Here is a 6,422-nt window from a genome sequence, read left to right as displayed (position 1 = left end):
TCTCAAAAAAATTTTTTTTTTTTTTTTTGCTATTACAAACAACACAACAAAAAATTCTTTTGGGGGAGACTTCCCTGGTTGTCCAGTGGCTAAGTTTCCATGCTCCCAAGTTTCCACGCTCCCAATGCAGGGGTTCTGGGTTCAATCCCTGGTCAGGAAACTACATCCCACATGCTGCAACTAAGAGTTCACAGGCTCCAACTAAAGACCCCAAATGACACAACTAAAGATCCCAGATGCCACAACTAAAGACCTCACATGCTGCAACAAAAAAACGAAGATCCTGCATGCCACAATGAGCATCAAAGATCCTGTGTGCCATAAGAAATAAGCAAAATTTTTAAAAATTCCTTTTTAAAATTGAAATAAAATTGAAGTTTAGTTGATTCACAATATTGTGTTAGGCTCAGGTATACAGCAAAGTGATTTGTTTATTTATGCATATATACATTCTTTTTTAGATTCTTTTGCATTATAGTTTATTACAAGATACTAAATATAGTTCCCTATGCTATACAGTAAACCCTTATTGTTTATCAGGGGATCTTCCTGATCCAGGGATCAAACACAGGTCTCCCACATTGTAGGCAGATTCTTTACCATCTGAGCCACTAGGGAAGCCCCGTTTTATATATGATGATGTGTATCTGTTAATCCCGTATTCCTAATTTTTCCCCATCCCTCCCCTTCTCTCCTTGGTAACCGTAAGTTTGCTTTCTATGTCTGAGTTTGTTTCTGTTTTGTAATTAAGTTCTTCTGTATTATTCTTTAGATGCCACACACAAGTGGTATCACACAGTATTTGTCTCTGTCTGACTTACTTCACTTGGTGTGACAACCTCTAGGTTCATCCACATTGCTGCAAATGGCATTTATTTCATTCTTTTTTAATGGCTGAGAATTTTCCATTGTACATATATATATATATATATATATATATATATATATATATGCCATATCTCCTTATCCATTCATCTGTTGATGGACACTTAAGTTGCTTCCATGTCTTGTCTATTGTAAATAGTGCTGTTATGAACATTGGGAAGCATGTATCTTTTTGAATTATGGTTTTCTCCAGACATATGCCCAGGTAACTCCTGAGTCCCTTGGATGGCAAAGACAGCAAGGAGATCAAACCAGTCAATCTTAAGGGAAATCAACCCTGATACTCATTGGAAGAACCAATGCTGAAGCTGCAACTCCAGTATTTTGGTCAACTGATTTGAAAAGCTGACTCATGGGAAAGGTCCCTCATGCTGGGAAAGATTGAGGGTGAAAGAAGAGGGCATTAGAGGATAAGATGGCTGGACGGCATCACCAATGCAACGGACATGACCTTGGGCAAACTCTGGGAGATGGTGAGGGACAGGGAGGCCTGGCATGTTGCAATCCATGGGATTGCACAGAGTTGGACACGACGGGGTGACTGAACCACGACAACAATGGTAACTTTATTTCTATACTTTAAAGGATCCTCCACAGTGTTCTCCATAATGGCTGCACCAACTTACATGCCTACAAACAGCGTAGGACGGTCCCCTTTTCTCTGCACTCTCTTCGGCATGTATGGTTTGTAGACTTCTTGATGGTGGCCATTCTGACTGGAGTGAGGTGATCCCTCGCTGTAGTTTTGACTTGTATTTCTTTAATAAGTAGTGATGTTGAGGATATTTTATGTGCCTGTTGACCATCTGTTGTGTTATGTCTTTCTGCAGAAATATCTATTTAGGTCTTCTGCCCAATTTTTAACTGTTTGTTTTCTTGTTGTTGTGGAGTTGTATGAGGCTATTTCTATATTTTGGATATAAAGCCCTTGTTGGCAGCTTCATATGCAAATATTTTCTCCCATCTTGTAGGTTGTCTTTTCATTTTGTTTATGTGTGGTGTGAAGGAGTGTTCTAACTTCATTGATTTACATATGGCTGTCCAGTTTTCCCGATGCCACTCATTAAAGAGACTGTCTTTTCTCCATTGTATAGTCTTGCCTCTTTTGTCAAAGATTAGTTGACCCTGGTGTGTGGGTTTATTTCTAGGCTCTCTATTTTGCTCCATTGATCTGTATGTCTGTTTTTGTGCAATACCACCCTATTTTGATTACTGTAGCTATTGTATGAAGTCTGGGAGGGTTATGCCTCTAGCTTTGTTCTTTTTCCTCAGGATTTCTTTGGCAATTCTAGATCTCTTGTGGTTCCATATAAATTTTAGGATTATTTGTTCTAGTTCTGGGGGAAATACCATTGATACTTTGATAGGGAGCACTTTAAATCTGTAGATTGCTTTGGTTAGTATGACCATTTTAACTATATTGATTCTTCCAACCCAAAAGCACAGGATATGCATGCCCCATTTCCTTGAATTTTCTTTGATTTCCTTTATTAATTTTTATATTTCTTAGTGTGTAAGTCTTTCACCACTTGGTTGGACTTAATCTTAGGAATTTTATTTTTTTAATGCAAATTTAAGCAGGGTTTTTGTTGTTACTTTATATTTCATTGTTAGTATAAAGAAATGCCACAGGTTTCTATATATTAATTTATATCCTGCTCCCTGCTGGACCCATTTATCAGTTCTAATAGTTTTGCTGTGGAGTCTTTTAAGGTTTTCTGTGTAGTGTATCATGTTATCTGCAAATAATGAGAATTTTACTTTCTCCTTTTGACTTGGATACCTTTTATTTCTTTTTCTTGTCTGATTACTGTGGCTAGGACTTCCAATACTAAGTCAATAGAAGTGGTGAAAGTGAGCAACCTTGTCTTGTTCCAGAATTTAGTGGGAAGGCTTTCAGACTTTTACTGTTTATTATGTTGGCCATGGGAGAAAATTCTTGATTGCATCCTCTGGTGCACCAGGAAGGGTTGTTTGTGCCTGTGCAGGTGCAGAACTGTAGGATTGGAGGGCCTGTATGTGGTGGCTTACTCAATATAGCCCAAAAGTAATTGCACCAGTTTACTTTTGAGGTTATAAGCTAGAGCAGCATCTTAGGGGTCAATGTTTTGGTTAGGAAAGGGGGTTCCAGGGTGTTGACAAACTGGTAGGCCCTGAGATTAGCCTTGGGAAATTCCTAAGTGTAGTCATTACATGGTAATTCACAAAGCAGTGCAGGGATTTGACAGTTTATCTCCAGAGTTGAGTTTCTGAGACTAGAAACACTCACTCAGCAGCTAACATCCCAGTAAAGAGGACCCTCCTCCAGGACACAGGAGAACCAAGAGAACCTGAGGAGCTCTCACCACATCCCAGAGGACTCAGCGTCTCAGTCAGAGCATGTGGGCTGGGAGGGTTTCTTAAGTGTGTACTCTCTACATTTGTTAGCCTTGGATTCAAGGCCATAGGATGTGACTGATTGGAGGCAGGCAGATCCTGGTTGGAGTTTTGCTTCTCCCCCTTTTGTTCTTTTTTTCCACCAATACTCATTTTCCTTCTTTTAAATTATTGATTATACAATACATTCAAAGAATTCAAAATTTGAATTGCAAAATTATACAAAGAAGAGTCTTGCTGTCTCTCCTGGCTTGTGTTTGCCCAGTCCCTCTCTGAAAGGTAATCACTTTTATCCACTTCTCATGCATTCTTCTAGAGTTTTCTTTATATACAAGCAAAAATGAACATAAAGTCTTATTTGAGTCTCCTGTTATAGAAGGTGTAGCATATTATTCCCGTGATTCTGCATTGCTTTTTAATGTAACAGTGCATCTCAGATATCTGTTTCAGGTCATTACATAAACCATTCAATTGTCATTTAAAAAAATACATGTGTAGAATTCTACTATATTTCACAACATTTTTTATCTACTATGCCTATGCCCCAGTCTCCGTGCTGAGTGCTGGGGTTAAAGTGATTAATCAAAATAGGCCCTGCCTTCAGGGATACTACATTCTAGGCAAATGGACAAACAACTATGATAAAATACTGGAGGAGCTGTTCCTTCCAAAACTATTTCTCCAGCCCCAACCACTTGCAGGCATTGTTCTGGGCACAGGGGAGAAGACGGTGAATAAAACCAATGAAAATGCCTGCCCTGTGGCACTTCCATCCTGGTGGAGCTGAAGTTCTGGCACTGTGTTCAGAGGGGGCTCAAGGATGTACACGGTGGGGCCTCTCACTTGGTCTCGGGATCAGGGAATCCTTACTGAAGAAGATAATGATTTAGCTGATAACTAGTAGCTAAGGAGGGATTAGACTGGTGAAGGGCCAGAGAGAAACCAGTGCTTCCAACAGAGATCCCCCTGCCAGATGTGGCAGGGAGGTGAGAGGCATATCTGGGGACTGAGAGAAGGTCCTTCGCTTGCAGCCGTGAGAGAGGCTGTGGCCAGAGCTGAGCCCCGACGAGCAGGCCCTGGCCGGCTGGGGCCGGCGCTGCAGGTCCCAGGAACTGTTCTGTGGAGGCTGCTGCAACGGCTGCCGTGCGGAGCGGCCAGGAAGGGGATCAGTGGGCAGGCGGCGGGCTCCCGGCAAGGGCAGTGTGGTCCAGGCGAGGACAGAGCGGTCCAGGCGAAGCATGTGGTTGGCTGGACCTGCTGGAGCAGAGGATGGGGGGAGAAGGGAATGATTCCAAGAGAAGGATGAGGTGGGATGTGAGGGGAGGTGGGGAAGCCTCTGAAAGTCAGGCCAAGGCCTCCCCCCATGGGCTGTTCTGGGGCTTCACTGGTGTGAGGAAGGCTCTCAGCAGCGTTTCTGTCCCCACACTGCCAACACCGCTTCCCGTGGGTTTTTGCTCCCCTCCAAGCCTACGAGCTCATTTAGACTGTCTGTACTTCAGCAAGGGAAATCCACTGTCTGATCTTCTAATCCCTTGCTCCCCACCCCCTCCACCCAACACACACACACACACACACACACACACACACACACACACACAGGCACACGCTGGTCCTGGCACGGTGGTGCAGGCCGCTGCCCTCTAATGGAACTAAACTTCCCACCATGCTTGTCCCTGCTTCCCCCTTTCACCTCAGGGAGCGCCTCCAGGTGTGCACGCTGCAGGTCTGGCCTCACACGGGTCCAGTCGCAGCTGGGTCTGCTGTGTGTGGCAGTGGGTCTTGGGTGTCGTGGCCAGTGTGGCTGCCCCTGGACTGCGGTCCTGGGAACAGGACCACATCGTGGTTGCCTGCTGGTGCCCGGCAGCAGGACCTGCCCCTGGCTGTGGAGGGGGCAGTGGGGCACCCAGTGGGGCCCAGCCAGCTTGTTTGGCAATAAGATTTGTCTTTTTTTCCAAGCCCCATGAGCATGTGCAGACTTCCCTTGTGGCTCAGCTGGTAAAGAATCCGCCCGCAAAGCAGGAGACCCTGGTTCGATTCCTGGGTCAGGAAGATCCTCTGGAGAAGGGAAAGGCTACCCACTCCAGTATTCTTGAACTTACCTTGTGGCTCAGCTGGTAAAGAATCCTCCTGCAATGCAGGAGACCTGGGTTGGATCCCTGGGTTGGCAAGATCCCCTGGAGAAGGGAAAGGCTACCCACTCCAGTATTCTGGCCTGGAGAATTCCATGGACTATATAGTCTATGGGGTCACAAAGAGTTGGACACAACTGAGTGACTTTCATTTTCATGTTATGGGTGTGTGCTGCCCAGAGTCCTGGGCTGGATTCTCTCAATTACTCACTAGCAGCCTGCAGCTGCCCCTTGGAGCAGGGCTGTGGTGGGTCCAGGAACAGCCTGGTCTCCCAATCTTGTTGGCTGGGTACCCTCTCTGAAGGGATGCTGAGGGCAGGGCCCCGCGACTTGCTGCCCCACCTCCATGCAGGCTCTAGTGGGCTCTCCTGGACTTGGAGTTAGAGCCCCCACAGCTTGCCTGTTTCTGCCAATGATACCTGCCCCTGCAGGGTGGGAACTGAGGCCAGCCTGACTCAGGTGTGGGGCAGGGGGTGAGGAGCGGCCCACAGTGTTTCAGCTCGGTTCCATCTTGAGACTGGTCACTAGCATATTCCCTGGTTGTGACAGGAGCGAGGCTGTGGGCCGTGGACCCTACTCTCTACCCCCATGTGAACATTCGGTCCTGGCCCCTGACTCCGGACAAGACTCAGAATGTGTGGTTTGGGCCTGGGGTTGGATCTCCACATGACTTTTGCAAAGACAGAACCTTTCATCTCCTAGCAGCTCAGGTGGGCCTGGCCAGGGTCTGTCACTCTGGAGAGCCCTGAAAACATGCACTTACTCAGTCATGACTTCCTAGGCACGTGGTACCTGCACTCAGAAGGACCCCATGCTTGTTTTAATGGTCCAGCATTGCCGTCTTGGAACTTGTCATGATTTTTGGACAAGGGACAAGGCATTTTCATTTTGCAGTGGGCACTGACCATTATGGTCCTATTTTGCTTTTTGTTGTCTTTTGTCTTCCCTTTTAGTACCTTTTGAATTTGAACTATGCAGATATTGCAAAAAAAAAAAAAAAAAAAAGACTTTAAAAGCTAAATACCACAAAGG

The sequence above is a fragment of the Odocoileus virginianus genome, chromosome 11, assembly GCF_023699985.2.
Source record: "Odocoileus virginianus isolate 20LAN1187 ecotype Illinois chromosome 11, Ovbor_1.2, whole genome shotgun sequence".
NCBI classification, from domain to species: Eukaryota; Metazoa; Chordata; class Mammalia; order Artiodactyla; family Cervidae; genus Odocoileus; species Odocoileus virginianus.
Note: the sequence above shows the minus strand (reverse complement) of the source record.